The sequence below is a fragment of the Panthera uncia genome, chromosome A2 (genome assembly GCF_023721935.1).
Source record: "Panthera uncia isolate 11264 chromosome A2, Puncia_PCG_1.0, whole genome shotgun sequence".
Taxonomy (NCBI): domain Eukaryota; kingdom Metazoa; phylum Chordata; class Mammalia; order Carnivora; family Felidae; genus Panthera; species Panthera uncia.
Window position 1 is genome coordinate 16,404,976 of NC_064816.1, and position 17,463 is coordinate 16,422,438.

A 17,463-nucleotide genomic window follows, 5' to 3' on the forward strand; every position below is an offset into this window, starting at 1 on the left:
TAAGGTTATTTGTAATTTTGAGAATTTTAACACAGATAAATATATGCTGAGATGACAGATATATGAAGAGAATAACTTACACACACACACACACACACACACACACACACACAAACTGAGACAAAGTGGGAAAATGTTTTTAGAATCTTCCCAGCACTGTCAAACATCAATATATGTGTTCATACAATTGGGAGAAGAAGGAAGACTCACTAGGTTTCAGTAACTTGATTAAAACATCCGCCTAAAGGGGTGTCTGGGTGGCTCAGTCGGTTAAGCGGCCGACTTCGGCTCAGGTCATGATCTCGCGGTCTGTGAGTTCGAGCCCCGCGTCGGGCTCTGTGCTGACAGCTCAGAGCCTGGAGCCTGTTTCAGATTCTGTGTCTTCCCCTCTCTGACCCTCCCCCATTCATGCTCTGTCTCTCTCTGTCTCAAAAATAAATAAACGTTAAAAAAAAAAAATCCGCCTAAAAACATCCAGGGCCCTTAGTTCCCATTCTATAATCAACTGCCTTTTTATTACTGATTTGGCTGCCCAGAAACAAAGGAGGTGCCAGTGGATAATTAATTCCAATTGTGTACATGGCACTTTATACTTTCCATGTAAATAAACTGGTATCTGGTTTATCAGTCTCTAGCGAGATTACTTTGCATGAATAAATTCTCAAGCACTTGAGTCACCCCAGTGTGAATCAAAAATTTCAAGTTTCTGAACTACTGGGGGGAGGGGAGAGCAGAGAGGGTCAGAGAGACCTTGATATGGATGCCACTTCTGATACTTAACTATCTGTGTGACTCCTTATTCCTGTCAGTCTCAATTTCCCCATCTGTAAATAAATACCTACTAGTGCCTGGAAGATAGCAAGTGCTCAAAAGGTGACAGCTTTATTATTTTTAAGCCAAACGTGAGAGGAAGACTACCAATGATAGAGAAACATTTCATTTGAAAAGTAGCCTGAACCATCAAACCACTTCAAGTTTTGAAAGACACTGGGGGGGGGGGGGGGGGGGGAGATGTGCCATCCCAGAGAGGTGTGAGAAGAGCAAAGTTAAAAAGTTTCAAGTACCGGCTGCCCTGTACAGTTCTCGCTTAGCAACTCCAATGTTGTCTACCAAACACCCAGCCGGTAATAGTTAGAGCATGACAACTGTTCACTCTAAATCCATGTGCTCAGCTTGGATTCAGGACTGATTTATAAAAATAGCTGTTGCTGCTGCTCTTTGAATCTCTTTGAGCTGATGACTGGGCAGTGTTACCCTATAGGCCTAGAGCAGCTGTATTCCCTCACCACACCCATTTCTCTGCCTACCCAGCCGAGCTGACGGCACCCCCCCCCCCATCTCTGCAGCATACTATTCTCCCTCTTCCTGGGCTGAGTGAGCAAATTACAAGCACAAATATCCCCTGATGCAATGCCACAACCATCCCTGGGAAAGCGCAGTGGCAGTTGCCAAAAGCTCAGCAGCAGGGAAACGGGCGGGACACACACACGGACACACACACGGACACACACACACACACACACACACACACGAAACACTGCAATGCTATGCAGCCAGGGAGAGGGAATCGAGAGGCCCTAGGGAGCAATACCGTAACCGAACCAGAGGAGGGAAAGGAGAAAGGGGGTTTCCAGAAGAAAGCTGGGTAACACTAACCTTCCCGAGAAGCACGTTTCACCCCAGGTTTGGGTCCTAAAACACAAAACGAGGCGTAATCACTGCCTCCTCCGAAAAGAAGTAAATGCATTTAATTTACACGTTCCTGGGTGGAAGCAAAAACCCCAACGTTCCCCCACGGGGTAATTTCACCAAAAAAGAGTTCAGGCAACACACCAGCGGAGAACCTGGTCCAAGTGCTAAACCACCATCTCGGTTCGGGGTAACGTTTCCAACTGCCCCCTCCCGGTCCCCGTCCCAATCCTCCCATCCCCATACTTACTTCGCCGTCTCGCAGCCACACACTTAGTCCCCCAACCCAACGCTTAGTCTGCCCACTGCCGGAGAGGACGCACGCAGGGAGCCTAGGCTGGGGCCCGGTTCTCCAGACCGCCCCTCAGCCCCGCCCGTAACCCCGGACTGGGCACGCTCTCTAGCTCGCATCAGCTCCACCTCAACTGACCCCCACAAAGCCTCACGGAACGACCTCTGAGTTTTCCTACGTCCCCGAGCCCCACCCAGGGCCCCAGACCGCAGCCGACCCTCGCTCCCCGAACGCAGCCCCATCCCAAGCCCGAGGCGTGCCGCTCAGCCCCACGCTCCAGACGCCCGAAGCCGGTCCTCTCAGCCCGCTCGGCCCCAAGGGGCCCCGGGACCGCGCCCCGAAGCCTAGAAAGATCACGCCCTCAGGCCCCCTGCCCTCCCGCCCCCGCGTCCCGCAGGCCTGCGGCCACCGCCCTTCCCCGCCCCGGGCGGGCCTTGCGGGGTCCCGGGCAGCCGCAGAGAGCGGCTCGGGCAGCCCCCGGGAGAATGGAGAGGCCGCCCCTCCGATCGGGCCCCGCCTGTCGCCGCACCTACCCGCCGCCGCCGCGTCGGAGCCGAAGCCGGAGGGAGCCGGGAGAGGGCCGGGAGGAGCCGGGAGGAGCCGGGAGAAGTCGGGAGGAGCCGGAGCCACCGAGCAAGCCCGTGGGGCGGGGCGCAGGGAGGCGGCCGCTTCCTCGTCGCTCTCTTGAGGGCCGGCGCGGGGGCGGGGCGCCGCCACCGCCTATCCCGCGGGCGCCGCGGCTCCGGCCAATAAGCGCGGTGAGGGGGCGGGCGGAGGGCTGTGGCAAGCCAATGGGCGCCGGCCCCGCCGCCTCGACCTCGCAGTGGTAGCGGCGCGAGCGAAGGGCCGTTGGGGCGAGGTACGCATGGGGGCTTCAGACTCCCCTCTCCCGCCCGCTAGGGCCCGGGCGGCCGACGGGCACACCGACCGCCGCCGCTGCCCTGTGCTGGACGTTGCTTCCTTTCAGAACTTGGGTACCTGGAACTGGGAGGATGCGAGCAGCCGGGCACACGCGGCCGGGCCCGGGTCTCCCCGCCCGCGGGGCCTGCGGGCTCTGTGATGTAACCTGGGAGGGGCGCGGGGCGGGGCCTAGGGCGCGGGCCAGCTGGTCGCGGGAAGGAACTGTAGGGGGACAGGGACGCGGGTGTGGGGCCTCTCCAGGGCTGCGCTGCCACCAGCCACAAGTGACGTTGCTGGTTCAAGTTGAAATGTTCTGTAGGTGTAGAATACACACCGAATTTACGAGACTTAGTAGAAAACATATATAAAAATCTCATAATTTTATATTGATTATAAACTGGATAGTTGATTACAAAATTGGTTACAGTTTTAGATATATTTGGTTAAATAAAACACATTTAGAATAATTTCATGGGGCACCTGAGTGGCTCAATCGGTTCAGCCTCCTCTTGATTTCTGTTCAAGCCTTGATACCAGGAAAATGATTTGGGGATCAGCCTTAGGTGGGGCTCTGTGCTGAGCGCAGAGCCAGCTTGGGATTCTGTCTCCTCTCTGCCCCTCTCCCGCTTGTGCTCTCTCTCCCTCTCTTTCAAAAACAAATAAGCATTTTTAAAAATAATTTTTGTTTGTTTGTTTGTTTGTTTGCTTTTTAAAATATGGCCGCTAAACTTAAAATCCCTATTTGGCTCGCGATATATTTCTGCTGGATAGCAGTGGTTCAGAAGGAAAAGGGACAGCTAACGCCTCTTGAGTGCTTATTATGTCCCAAGCACTCTTGTAGGTACGTGACACCCAAAAACTCATTTAGTTGCCAAAACAATGCTTTATAATTGGTATCAATGTTCCCATTCTCATTTTACAGATGAGAAACAAATACAAGTTTAGTAATTTATCTAATGACCACAAGCCAGCAATCAAGTGTGGTGCTTTTAACTCAGGCAACCAGGCACTGGGACATGTAGTCAGTCAACCTGTAGAGCAGGCTGGTTACCAGAAAGAACACTGGACTTGGTTGAAAGCCCTGGTTCAAGGTCAGCCCTGCTACTTTGTGTGTAACTTTGGGAAATTAAGCTTTAATTGCCTTAGTAAAAAATGAGATAATGCAAGTCACCAGCCTGTCATAGCCCCTGTTACGGTGACCTAGAGGTAGCATAGTGAGGTAAACTTGGACTCTGGACCCTGAGTCCCTGTGTGCAAATCTGGGAACTGCAACCTACAAGTTATGTGAGCTTGCGGGAGATTTTTAATCTCTCTGTACCTCAGTTTCCTTAACTGTAAAATGAATAATAGTCACACCTACCTTATTAGGGTTGTTAGGATCAAATGTGTTGATATAAATAAAGTACTTAGCTTGGTGCCTAGCACTTAGCAAGCATTTACAGAGTACTACTCAGAATGACTTTAAAGAAGTATTTATAGCCTATACAAAGATGAAGGAATGAAGGATAAAAGGATAAGTGGAAAAGGTATAGAACTATGAATTTGGAGCCCTGGAAAGAACTTTAGGCCAATCACGGAGAACTGAAATGACTAATTAATAAGGCAGGTGTCCTGGGACCAAACTCAAAGCTTTTCCCCTCTTTCACACCCAGACTCCAGAGCAGGGGAACTACCATTGCAAGCCTGAATTCATTCATCCAACAGATACTGAATGATGATCTGCACATCAGAAAAGGCCACACAGTGAGGGGCATTTATAAAAAGGTAAATAAAATAGGTTTCCTGTCCTGATGAAATTAGCATTATTTCATACCAAAGCCCACAGATTTTGTCCAAGCATGCACTTAACTGTGCATGCTTAAGGAAAACACACAGGTGGGAGCTTCAAAAGTTACTCTGATCCTTCCTGCTGCCTGGAGTAGCCAGCCCCAATGCCTGTCCTGGGGCTTCAAGAATAGAATAAGCTGTGAGCTCCTTAGAAGTCAGATGGCTGGGAAAATTCAAAAGCGTTGGAATCTTCCATTCCTTCTTTAAGGTGATAAAGTCACCATGTTTTATGTATCCCAAGCTAGACACTCAAAAGTCATTCTCAGTTATTCCCTCCCTTCTCCCCACCTCAGGCCTACCAGATATTCCTTCTGCATCAGAAACATCTCCACCAACACTGATGCTGTTCTGGTTCAGTCCCTTTTCTCTTTCCTGCCACAGCTACTTCCAAGCCCTCCCTCCCACCTACTTCAGTCCAAGTTACACAATTTAGGCACCACCCTCTCCAGTTCATACACCTCGTCCTGCACCCATTCTCTGCCTACCACAGCACTCACCACATATGTGGTAATTTTCGTGTAAACATGCATCTGCCCTAGTAGATTTTTTTCTCAAAGTACAGGTTCATTCTGTTTCCCCACCTCCAGATTTAACATAAACTTCTTTTTTTTTTTTTAATTTTTTTTTTTTAACGTTTATTTATTTTTGAGACAGAGAGAGACAGAGCATGAACGGGGGAGGGTCAGAGAGAGGGAGACACAGAATCCGAAATAGGCTCCAGGCTCTGAGCTGTCCGCACAGAGCCCGACGCGGGGCTTGAACTCACGGACCGCGAGATCATGACCTGAGCCAAAGTTGGACGCTTAACCGACCGAGCCACCCAGGCGCCCCTAAACTTCTTTTTTTTAATGTTTATTTATTTATTTTGAGAGAGAGAGAGGGCCCGCGCACATGCATGTGCTCTTGGGAGGAGCAGAGAGAGAAGTGGGGGGAAAGAAAGAGAGAATCCCAAGCAGGCTCCCGTGCTCAGCGTGGAGCCTGACATGGGGCTCAATCTCACAACCGTGAGATCATGACCTGAGATGAAATCAGAAGTCAGGTGCTTAACCGACTGAGCCACCCACGCGCCCCAAAACTTTACAACTTTTAGAAGAAAATACGTTTATGGAGATACCTTGATGCTCTCAAGGTAGGAACCTCTGGCTGAAATTTCCTGGTACAAACACTTATCAGATAAATACGCAATTTTTACATACCAATTATTATCATAATTTATAATGTTTATGTTAGAATTCCCTAGGGAGAGAGAAATAAAAGTACATGGATTAGGATTTGAATAGGATAGAGTCATAGAATTAAGAGCCAGAAGGGTTTTTTGGGGTCATTTAGCCCAAACCATTTTCAGGTGAGGTAACTGATACATGTCAAAGACCCACAAATAAGTGGCAGAATCCAAACTTGAACCTATTTTCTGATTCTCAGGCAGGAGTTTGTTACACCCACTCCTTCTTTCATCTTTAAGATGCTGTAGCAAAGGGGTGCCTGGCTGGCTCAGTCAGTTAAGCATCCAACTTCAGCCCAAGTCATGATCTCACGGTTTGTGAGTTCGAGCCCCACGTCAGGCTCTGTGCTGACAACTCCGAGCCTAGAGCCTGCTTCAGATTCTGTGTCTCCCTCTCTCTCTCTGCCCCTCCCCTGCTCACACTGTGTCTCTCTCTTTCAAAAATAAATAAACATTAAAAATTTAAAAATAAAATGGTGTAGCATAGGGGTGCCGGTCTGGCTCAGTCAGCAACTCTTGATCCTGGGAGTTGTAAGTTTGAGCCCCACATTGGGTGTAGAAATTACTTTAAAAAAATAAAATAAAGTCTGTGCTGACAGCTCGGAGCCTGAAGCCTGCTTCGGAGTCTGTGTCTCCCTCTCTCTCTCCCCCTCCCCCTCTCATGCTCTGTCTCTCTCTCTCTCTCTCTCTCTCTCTCTCTATCAAAAATCAATAAATATTCAAAAAAAATTTTTTTAAACAAAAAGATAATAAAAATAAAATATTTAATAGATAGATAGAGATGAAATGGTATAGCATAGTGATGCAGCAAACATTAGATACTAACTACTCAAAAGTCCCCTGCCACCTCCTACTTTAGTGCCTGGACACTTATCCTGACTCCTTTTGCAGTTGGGATTGCTATGTGCCTCACTGGATGGAGCAGAGCTTTCAGGTAAGTCTTTATAAAAAGACAAACTCAGCTGCCTGGAATACAGACACAATGCCTAGAGGTGATACAGCCATCTTACGATGGTAAGGACAAGAGTCATGGGCTGAAGGTGAAGAGTGGCAAGATAGGAGAAGACTAGGTCCTTAGCATCCTCTGGCAGCTACACCTATCTGACTGTCCCCCTCTGGACCTCTTGTAAAGTGAGGAAAGTAACCCCTATCTCTGAAAGCCATCGTTAGTCAATAAGTCTCCAATGGTATAAGCCACCATCAGTCTCTTATTTGCCGGATACGCAATTCAAACTGGCACATGGAGTAAAAGCCCTGGATTACAAGTTAAGAAACCCTGTTACGGTCCCAGCTCTTCCAGGAACAAGCTGTATGGCCTTGGGCAAGCCATTTTCCATCTCTGGGCCTCAGGTTCCTCATCTCTATCACGGGAGGTAGAACAAGATGGTCTTCTCACCTCTCACTTTCTGTGATTTCATTCACTGTGCATGCCTCGTAATGTGCAATGGGGGACCTCCTTTCCCTCGAAATGAGACTACCTCTTTCAAGGTTCCCTAAGTATTTCCTTGTTCCTGTAACCACAGGACTAGTTACAAAGACCTGTCCCTTTCGAGCGAATGTGATAAAACACACAGTTTGGGGGCCTTCCCTTACACAAATCCCCCTAACTAGGTCCCTTTTTCCTCTTCCTTTGCTTAGTTTTATTCACCTATTCCCAGAGGGAGCTCAGAAGGGGGTTCCACTCTAAAACTAATGGAGCACAGCGCCCCCCTCTCTCCTAAACTTGCTATGTAATTTCTCCTCTTGGGGCCTCAAATTCACTGTTCGTTAAATGAGAGCGTTGCAGACAATGAAAGCTTCAGATTCTGTGTCTCCCTCTCTCTGCCCCTCCCCCGCTTGCACTCTTTTCCCCCCTCTTTCAAAAATAAATAAATATTAAAAAAAATAAAAATTGTAAAGTTTTATGTTTTTCTGTAGAAGTCTTACAACCCTATTGTGAGGTTAATTCCTAGGTACCACAATGATTTTATTTTTTTCCTATCACATTTTGTAAATGATTACTGGTATATAGAAATGCTATTCCTTTTTGTATGTTAACTTTATATGTAGTAACCTTGCTGAACTCTTTTCAATTCTAATAGCTTCAAGCTCCAGAATTCTAAGGCTCAATTACACCTTCTAGATTTTATCTCACTTTGGGATAGTGCTTCCCCAGTTACTAAGTGCTTTGCTCTCTGGTACTGCTGGTTAGCCCTTCTATAACTCTGAGTTAGGCAGGGCTTGTATTGTCATCCCTATTCTGAAGCTGAGGAAACAGATTCAGGGATGAGGCGTGATATGCCCAAGATCACGCAATTAGTAAGTGGCAGATCTGGAACTAAACACCACGTCCTTTCATTCCTTGCCACTGTACCTTGATTTTGAAATTTTCTTCCCTTTCCCTTTTCTCTCTAGGATCCACTTCCTGGCTACAAATCATAACTGCTCTTAGCTGTGACCCCAAGACTGCACACAGTGATGCCCTCAGTTCCAGGTATTTGGTACTCTCCCCAGGAACCTGGCTTTCCCTCAATTCTTCTTCCATCCTCTGTCCTGACCCTCAGTCCTAAATACGACCTCCTAATTTCTTCCCAACTCTGACTCCAAGCATCCCATCCCATCTGGAACTCCAGTGGTTATGTCAATGTCTGGAACCACGGTCTGGCCCTTTGTAAGCCTCTGTACTTGACACAACTCTCATTTTGGTTCTGTTATTCTTCTGCACCTCACTGTTCACTCCATCCAACCTCTCGTTCATCATGTGAAATGCCTAAAGAGATCAGATATGGTCAGAGAAGATGGGAACTGGAAGGTCCTTTGAGGGCTTCCAGGCCAAAGACCAAGCAGAAACTGTAAATGAGAAAGCTGATTAGTTATAAAAGAGTGGCCTGGAGGGGCGCGTGGGTGGCTCCGTCGGTTAAGCCTCTGATTTTGGCTCAGGTCGTCATCTCCCGGTTCATGGGCTCAAGGCGAGCCCCACAGTGGGCTCTGTGCTGCCAGCTCGGAGCCTGGAGCCTGCTTCAGATTCTGTGTCTCCCTCTCTCTTTGTACCCCTCCCCTTGCTCATGCTCTCTCTCAAAAATAAACATTAAAAAAAATTTTTTTAATGAAGAAAAAAGAAGAGTGGGTTGGAGACTGTGGAGAGCACAGGGCACATGCCCCAACTCCAATCAGTTGCTGCCAGTTGCTGGAAATGTGGGCCCTGTGTGGTTGGAGAAGATGGAGCCAAACTTTTATGTGCAGTGTCCTGGCTGTTGAATGTCAGCAAGTACCATGTAGGACATAAAAATTAATTGATTAATTAAAAAGGGGCTTCTGAGTGCCTCAGTTGGTTGAATGTCCAACTCTTGATTTCAGCTCAGGTCACAATCCCAGGGTCGTGGAATCGAGCCCCACATTGGGCTCCTCGCTAAGTGTGGATTCTCTTTCTCTCTCTGTCTCTCTCTCGCTCTCTTAAATTAAAAAAAATAATAATAATAAATTAAATACCATATAGGACAAATGTCTGTGGACTGGCGGCTCTCAGGTTGCCAATTTACAACCTCTGCTCTGGTCCAAACCCATCACCCATGGATAAGGAGATTGACATCATGCAGCAGATCAGTAGGAGAGAAGGAGGCAGGACCCAGCCCTCAGACCCATTCAGAGCTCACCACCATCACTCACAAGCCAAAAGCAACCCAGCCGATTTAACAAGCCTCTAGTGAGAGCCTGCTGTGGGAAAGATGTTCTGAGAGGGGACCAAGATGAAGGGATTCTTTTAGAAGATGCCCACTGTAGGTCCTTGGCACTTTTTCACTTAGCTTGAGATCACACATTTGGCAGGTTGGAACAAACTAACATATTTAGAAAAGAGATGCTCATGTCCATGGAGTTCTTGTCAGCACAGTCCTCACTGACTGAATTAGGATTCCAGGGACCTTGCAGTAGAGCATTTTCCAAACTTTCTGTTTAGAAACCATTTCAAACTCATTGAAAAGCTGCAAGGATAAAAATGGTATATAGCACTCTCATATACCCTTTACCAAAATTCACTTCTTTTCAACGTTTTCCCCATTTGCTCTATGTACTACACACACACAACAAAAACATATTTTTCGAGCCATTTGAGGGTAGATCACATACATGATGGCTTTTAACCCCTGAATACTTCAGTGTGCATTTCTAATAATAAATATATATCTTATCACCACAATACAGATATCAACTCAGTAAGTTAAAATTGACTCAGGAGTTTGATCCAATCTACCATCCGTATTTCAGTTTTGTCACTTGACTCAGTAGTGTCCCTAATTTTTTTCTCCTCCAAAACAGGATCCAGTCTAAGATTAAATATTACATTCAGTTGCTATGTCTCTGTAGGTTTCATTAATATGGAACATTTTCACAGCGTTTGTATGTATGTGCATGTGTATGTATGTGCGTTTTATGAAATTAACACTTTTGAAGAATATAGTGCTCTCTCTTGCTCACTCTCTCTCTCTTTTAGAATGTACTTCATTTAGGGTCACCTGGGTGGCTCAGTGGGTTGAGCGTCTCACTTGGGCACAGGTCATGATCTTGCAGTTTGTGAGTTCAAGCCCCGCGTCGGGCTCTGTGCTGACAGCTGAGAGCCTGGAGCCTGCTTCGGATTCTGTGTCTCCCTCTCTCTCTGCCCCTCCCCCACTCGTGCTCTGTCTCTCTCACGCTCATAAATAAATAAACATTAAAAAATTTTAAAAAAAATAGAATGTACTTCATTTGGGTGTCTGATGTTTTCTCATGGTTAGATTCAGTCTAGAATACAGTAGAAATGATGCCATGTCCTCCTCAGGGCATCGTATCAGGAGGCATGTGGTGTCCATCTGCCCCTCACTAGTGGTATGAATTTCAATCATCAAGTTACGGTGTTTTCTGATTTTTCCAGTGTATTGTTGTTGTATTTTCCCCTTGGAACTAATAAGCAATCTGTGGAGAGGCACTTTAAGACATGCTTACATCCTGCTCCTCATCAAAATCATCCCCTAGATTTCACATCCATTCATGAGTCTTGCCTAAACCAGTCTCTACTGTGCTGGTTGCGTAGTGGTGGTCTTTCCATTCCACTTCTCTGTCCACATTTACCTGTTGACACTCAGGATTTTGAGGTAAACTGTATGCCTTCCATCCAGAGGGGTGCAGTTTTGGCCTCTGTCAAGGTATGTGAGTTCTGGAGTTCCACGTGACTAATGGGAATAGAGGGAAGGGAAAGAGCCTGCTTTGCCTAGTCATTGAGAGTAGATAAAGGGTCAACTGGGACAGTCACTCCAAGGATTCCACTTAAAGGAGCTGAGACCTTCAGAGAAGCAAAGCAGCATAGAGGAATATGCTTCACACAAACAGTATCACTTTCAAATCCTGTCTCTTCCCCTCACCTACTTTGTGACTTCCAACACCTCACCTAGATTCTCCTGGCCTGTTTCCTAACTTGTAATATGGGATAATTCCTACCTCGGAGGCTCAATGGAAGATTGGAATAATGCTCATATCTTACTGGGCCCATAGTAAATGAGAGGTGCATATTATATAGAATATAAGAAAATTATGTAGTGCTTGAATTATGTTTCATTTCAACAAATGTCTACTGAGAACCTACCATGTAACAAGGCATTGTGCTTGGGGCTAGAGACTAAATAAATCAGCCCTCAAAAAGTTCACAATCCAGAGTAAGAAAAAGACCAAGTTAATTCCACATTTAGCCAAGAAAATGAAAACATACATCTACACAAAGCTTCGTTCAAGAATGTTCACAGTAGGGGCATCTGGGTGGCTCAGTCGGTTGAGCATCCAACTTTGGCTCAGGTCATGATCTCACGGTTCGTGGGTTTGAGTCCCACGTTGGTTTTGCACTGAGAACTGGGAGCCCGCTTCAGATTCTCTCTCTCTCCCTTGCTCTGTCCCTCCCCTACTCATGCTCCTGCTCTTTCTCTCTCTAAAGTAAGCATACATTAAAAAAAAAAAAGGATGTTCACTGCAACAATATTCTTTTTTTTAATTATAGTTGACAATGGCAACTACATTCTTAATAGCCCCAAACAGGAAATAGCCCAAACATCTATCAACAGGTGAATGGATAAACAAAAATTATAGTACATCCATACAATGGAATACTACTCAGCAATAAAAAGGAGCAAACAACTGCTTTTATGTAACAGGTCTAAAATATGCTGAGTGGAAGAAGCCTTGCATAAGAGTACACACTGTGATTTCATTTATATGAAGTTCTAAAACAGGAAAAACCATCAGAAGAGTGGTTGCCCAGGGTGGAGGCAGGGAGGAGGTTGCTGGGAAACTTTCTGCATGATGATAATGTTCCATATGTTGATAGGGGGTGGATTGCACAGGTGTATCCACTTGTCCAAATTCAGCAAATGTATACTTAAGATTTGTGTATTTCATTGTATACGGATTTCACATCAAAATAGAAAAAAAAAACTGTAAAAAAGAGCTCTGATTAATAGTATACCTCTAGAAGTATTTATTTTTTTAATTTATTTATTTATTTATTTTTGTCTTCACACCCAGCATGGAGCTCAGTGGGGGGCTTGAATTCACAACCTTGAGATCAAGACCAGAGCTGAGATCACAAGTTGGATGTTTGGGGTCACTGGATGGCTCAGACAGTTTAAGTGTCTGATGAGGGCTGAGGTCATGATCTCACAGCTGGTGGGTTTAAGGTCCACATCAGGCTCTCTGCTGTGAGCACAGAGCCCACTTTGGATTCTCTATCTCCCTCTCTCTCTCTCTGCCCATCCCCCCACCACCACTAGCATTTTCTCTCTCTCTCTCTCTCTCTCTCTCTCTCTCTCTCTCTCTCTCATGTTTAATAAACATTAAAAGAAAAAAAAGAGGGGTGCCTGGGTGGCTCAGTCGGTTAAGTGTCTGACTTCAGCTCAGGTCATGATCTCGCAGTTTGTGAGTTCAAGCCCTGCATCAGGCTCTATGCTGAGCGCTCAGAGCCTGGAGCCTGCTTTGGATTCTGGGTCTCCCTCTCTCTGCTCCTCCCCCACTCATGCTCGCTCGCTCTCTCTCGCGCTCTCTCTCTCAGAAATAAACATTTTTAAAAATTTAATAATAAATAAATAAATACATAAATACATAAATAAAAAGAGTTGAACGCTTAACCGACTGAGTTACCCAGGCACCCTACATCTAGAATTATTTAGAGAGAAGTGTACTGATGTCTAGATTTATTTTGACTTGTATCAAAAAACATGGATTAATAATAGATGGATAGCAGCATGGAAAGATGAATAGATTCGTAATAAAAACAAGCTTGGTAACGTGTTAAAGAGTAGAAACAAGATGCTAGAGAAATGGGTGTTAACTGTAAAATTCTTTCAGTTTTGCTGTACATTTGAAATGTTTCATAATAAAATGTTGTGAGTGAGGAGACAGGGCTGTATAATTCAAGTCAGACTTTGATAAATGGTGTAATGGAGAAGTTGTTTCCGCTGGGGATGGATGGTAGCAGGGGTCAAGGGCAGTCTCCTAGAGGAGGAATCTTAGGAAATCAGCCTGAAAGATAAGATTTTAAAGGCAGGGGTACCTGGGTGTCTCAGTCAGTTGAGCATCCAGCTCTTTATTTCAGCTCAGGTCATGATTCCAGGGTCATGGGATCAAGCCCCACATAGGTCATGATCTCTCAGTTTCGTGGATTCAAGCCCTGCATCAGTCAGTGGGGAGCTGACTCCACACTGTCAGCATGGAGCCTGCTTAAGATTCTCTCTGTCTCTCTGTCTCTCTGTCTCTCTCTCTCTCTCTCTCACTCAATTAAAAAATAAATAATAAATAAATAAATATCTTAAAGGCAGAAGGAGGAAAGGGGGAAGAGGGCATACCAGTAGGAAAAACAGGGCAGTAGGAAAATGCAAGGCACTTTGCAGAAGCTGCAAAGCAGCAGAGGACTCTGGGGGCAGAGTGGCGGGAGAGGAGGCCAATGAGCTGAACTGTGCCCAAGCTGGGACAGCCTTGAAAGACAGACAAGGACATTTGATTTTGACTCAGTAAACAATAGGGAGACACTGAGCTGGACAAGCACGCATGCATGTGTGTGTGTGTGTGCACGTGTGTGTGTGCAAGGCTTTGTCATCTGACAGCCGGACTAGAGGAAGGCAGGGATAGAGCCATCAGTGGGGACAACAGCAGGGCAGGTGGTCAAGGTTTTCTATTGCTTGTATTAGCCAGTTGACAATGAGGGCAATTTTTGTGACAGAAAAAAATGGTGAAGACAAGCCCTTCCTAGAGGTGAAAAGTCTTTAGTGAGTGGGGAAGAGAATTCAGTTTGTCCTAATTCCCAGCTCACTGGAAACTCTGATCTCCCTAAAGACTTCCTTTTCCCTTTGAAGCTGTAGTCTGTCTATTGACCTGCCCTCTGACCCTCAGCCACAGTCCAGAAGATGCAGCTCACCCGTCAGCAAGAACACACTGGGAGTCGGAACTCCTCCTTTAGAAATTTGTTGTGTTGGCCTGCTTGTCCTCCATGCTTCCTCCCAATTTCAAGACTTCTCTATTCTGGTCTTTTTTTTTTCTTTTTTTAAAGTTTATTTATTTATTTGAGAGGGACAGAGACAGTGTGAGTGGGGGCAGGGCAAAGAGAAAGAGGGAGAGAGAGAGAATCCCAAGCAGGCTCCATGCTGACAGTGCGGAGTCAGCTCCCAACTGACTGATGTGGGGCTTGAATCCACGAAACGAAGAGATCATGACCTGAGACGAAACCAAGAGTCAGATACTTAACAGACTGAGCCACCCAGTCGCCCCATTATTCTGGTCTTCTTGCAACCACCCTCATGTGAACATGAGATCACGACCTCAGCCTTTCCAGGCTCTCAAACATTCATTTTCCAGCCCCTTGGTGATCTAGTGGCTAGGATTCTAGAGCTTTCAAATGTGCCTTTTCCCCTTGACTTGCAGGTGTCTTTCTGATCACAGCCCCGTAGTCTTGTCTCTTTCCTCCTAGTTAGGAGTGTCACTGTCACTGCAGTGTCCAGCTCCAGCTCCTGGCTGATCCAGGCTGGGCTTGAAAGAGTCAGGAGTCTGGCAAATCAGGAGTCTCTGAGCCTTGGATACCACAGGTGCCCAGCTTCTCTCCTCCACACCTTCCCTCCATTTCCTAAAGCTCACAGAGGACATGTAGTGACCTACCTGAATAGTCACAGCCTTCATTTGTCCAGCAGCCACAGCCCCTGTTTCCAGTCCTCACAACAGCCCTGCAAGAAGGACAGGACAGAAATGCCTCAGTTTCTCAACCTTCACAGAGTTCAGAGATAGCCCAAAATTTTACACTCATCAACTTTAATTCTCACAATGTTCCCTCCTTGACAGATAAGGAAGCTAAGGCTCAGAGAGGCTAAATAACTTGCCCAAGGTCACACAGCCACTTCCAAGAAATTACAACCAATGTATCAAAAGGAACAGTTTCACTGTGTTCTATGCACTCAGCACTGACTATTATCCCCACAAATAGACTCTAGCAGCCCTGAGGAGCCTACCCAGGGGTCTTGGCTGGCCAGTACACACAGGGAGATGCGGGGGGCAGGGGGTGGGGAATGTTGCTCATCAGTCTGGGGCAACAAATGGAAAAGGCCCAGAGGTGACTCTGTTGCTTCTTGAGGGACAACAGGAGTTGCCCAGACTCACCCCTTCACTGAGCAAATCCTGAAACTTACCTTGAGGGTCAATTGCTGAGGGGAGAAAGAGATAGGCAGGGAGACCCTTCCAGATTCTCTCAGATGCAGAGTCAAGAAGCTAAGAAATGGCGAGACGCATGCAGGGCAAGCACCATCAGAGAAGCAGGAACAGAGAGGGAGAGAGGACTGCAACACAGTGAAGGACCTTTTTTTTTTTTTTTTTTAAGCTTATTTATTTTAGAGAGAGAAAGAGAGAACATGGGTGGGGGGAGGGGCAGAAAGAGAGAGAATCCCAACCAATCGATTCGAGGCTGGAACTCACAAACCGTGAGATCAGCCGAAATCAAGAGTCTGGCGCTGAACCAACTGAGCCACCCAGGCACCCCACGGTGAAGGACCTTTGAAGGGGGAAGATGGGTAAAGGATGCACACACACAACCTCCAGGGTACTTACTGCCCAGAAGGGCTCACGGTTCTCTCTTGGGAAAATCTGTACCCATCTGAAAGGCTGGATGCCAACAATGAGTGGCCTCAGAAGGTCTCGGCATATGTGGGGCAGGGACAGTGTCTGTTGCCATGGTCGGTGGAGGCCCCTCCAGGCCTCTGACACTCTCTAAGCAGGCGGGCTGTGCATGTTTAACCTTCCGTGGGTGTACCCAGCACCACACTTGTGAGCTGGGTAGAAGCTTTGGAAGAACACAGCTCAGAGGCCACCCCTGGGAGGCCTTCCCTGACTCTCCCGGGGAAGGAGCTTTTGTGTCCTCCAGTTATCTTCTTCCCAGAGAGTTAAGTGCTCCCTGCCCTGGTCTGAGCCACTTCTGAGTTCTCCACAGTGCGCAGTGCTTGTTTCTTGTTCATTTTTTTTTTTATTTTACTACCTCACCTGCTGTCAGGGCTCAGGGTCCACTGGGTAGATAACAGCAGGGCAGGACTGCTGGATCCCCCAAGGAGGCTGGGTCCCTCAGGGTCCCACTCGGCCCTAAGAGCCCATGAGTTCTGAGCAGACAAATCTTCCCACCATCACCATGGTGATGTACAATATATCCAAAAATTCCTTTGAGATGTTTCCCTTTCAAAGGTAGAGCCGAATTCCCCTCCCCTTGAATGTGGGCCAGACTTAGTGACTTGCTTCTAATGCATAGAATGTGGCAGAAGTGATGCTCTGACTGGGAGGCCAAGCAATAAAAAGGTTACAGCTTCCTCCTGGCTCCTTCCTCTGGAAGGGCTCGCTCTGGGGGACGTTGGTGACCATACCCTTAGGACGCTTGAGGAGTGCTGCGGAGAAGCCGCTGCAGGGAGGAAGTGAGGTCTGCTCTCAAAGCCAGCACCAACCTGCCACGCGTGCAAGTGAGCCATGGCCCACGGGGGTCCCCCAGCCTCAGTCAGGCCCACAGATGACTATGGCCCCGGCAACACAAGCTTGCAGGGCTTGAGACCCCAGGCCAGAACTGACTGGCCAAACCATTCTCGAATTCCTGATCCACAGAAACTGTGAGAGATAATAAATATTTCTTGTTGAATTAAGCCACTGAGTTTGGAAGTAATTTGTTGCACAGCGGTGGATAACTAAGACATTATCCTTCTCCCCACTGACTCTTTCCAAGCTCCCTCTGCTGCAGCCAAGTTGAACCACTCACTGTTCAAAGAAATACATTTTGATTGAGTACCTTCTGTGTGCCAGCCCTGGCCAGACACTAGGGATACGGCAGTGAGCCTGCTAGACCAGCGTGGGCTCTGTCGTCATGAGCTTAAGGGGTCACACATTCCAAACGTTGACAGATCCTGCTTTGGCCCGCATTGTGCCCTCCATCCAGAAAGCTCAACCCTGCCCACCCCTTATACTACATTCTGAACATGTTTTATGTTTTTGTTTTTGTTTTTTAATTTTGGAAAGAGAGAGAGCAGGG

At 47.0% G+C, this 17,463-nt stretch overlaps 1 protein-coding gene across 12 annotated transcripts in view; it reads right to left on the minus strand.

The window, feature by feature from the left end:
* The window catches only part of MAP4 (microtubule associated protein 4), a 206,403-nt gene extending 191,236 nt beyond the window's left edge, over window positions 1-15,167 (minus strand). For 4 of the 12 annotated variants that reach the window (XM_049642580.1, XM_049642581.1, XM_049642579.1 and 1 more), the window contains exon 1: window positions 2,515-3,006. The gene's annotated coding sequence lies outside the window, so the exon portion shown is untranslated. Of the gene's footprint in view, window positions 1-1,656; window positions 1,693-2,514; window positions 3,007-15,071 lie in introns of those variants that run through there. The other 8 variants (XM_049642585.1, XM_049642584.1, XM_049642583.1 and 5 more) reach the window with 4 other exon arrangements.
* Between the last annotated feature and the right edge of the window lie 2,296 nt (window positions 15,168-17,463).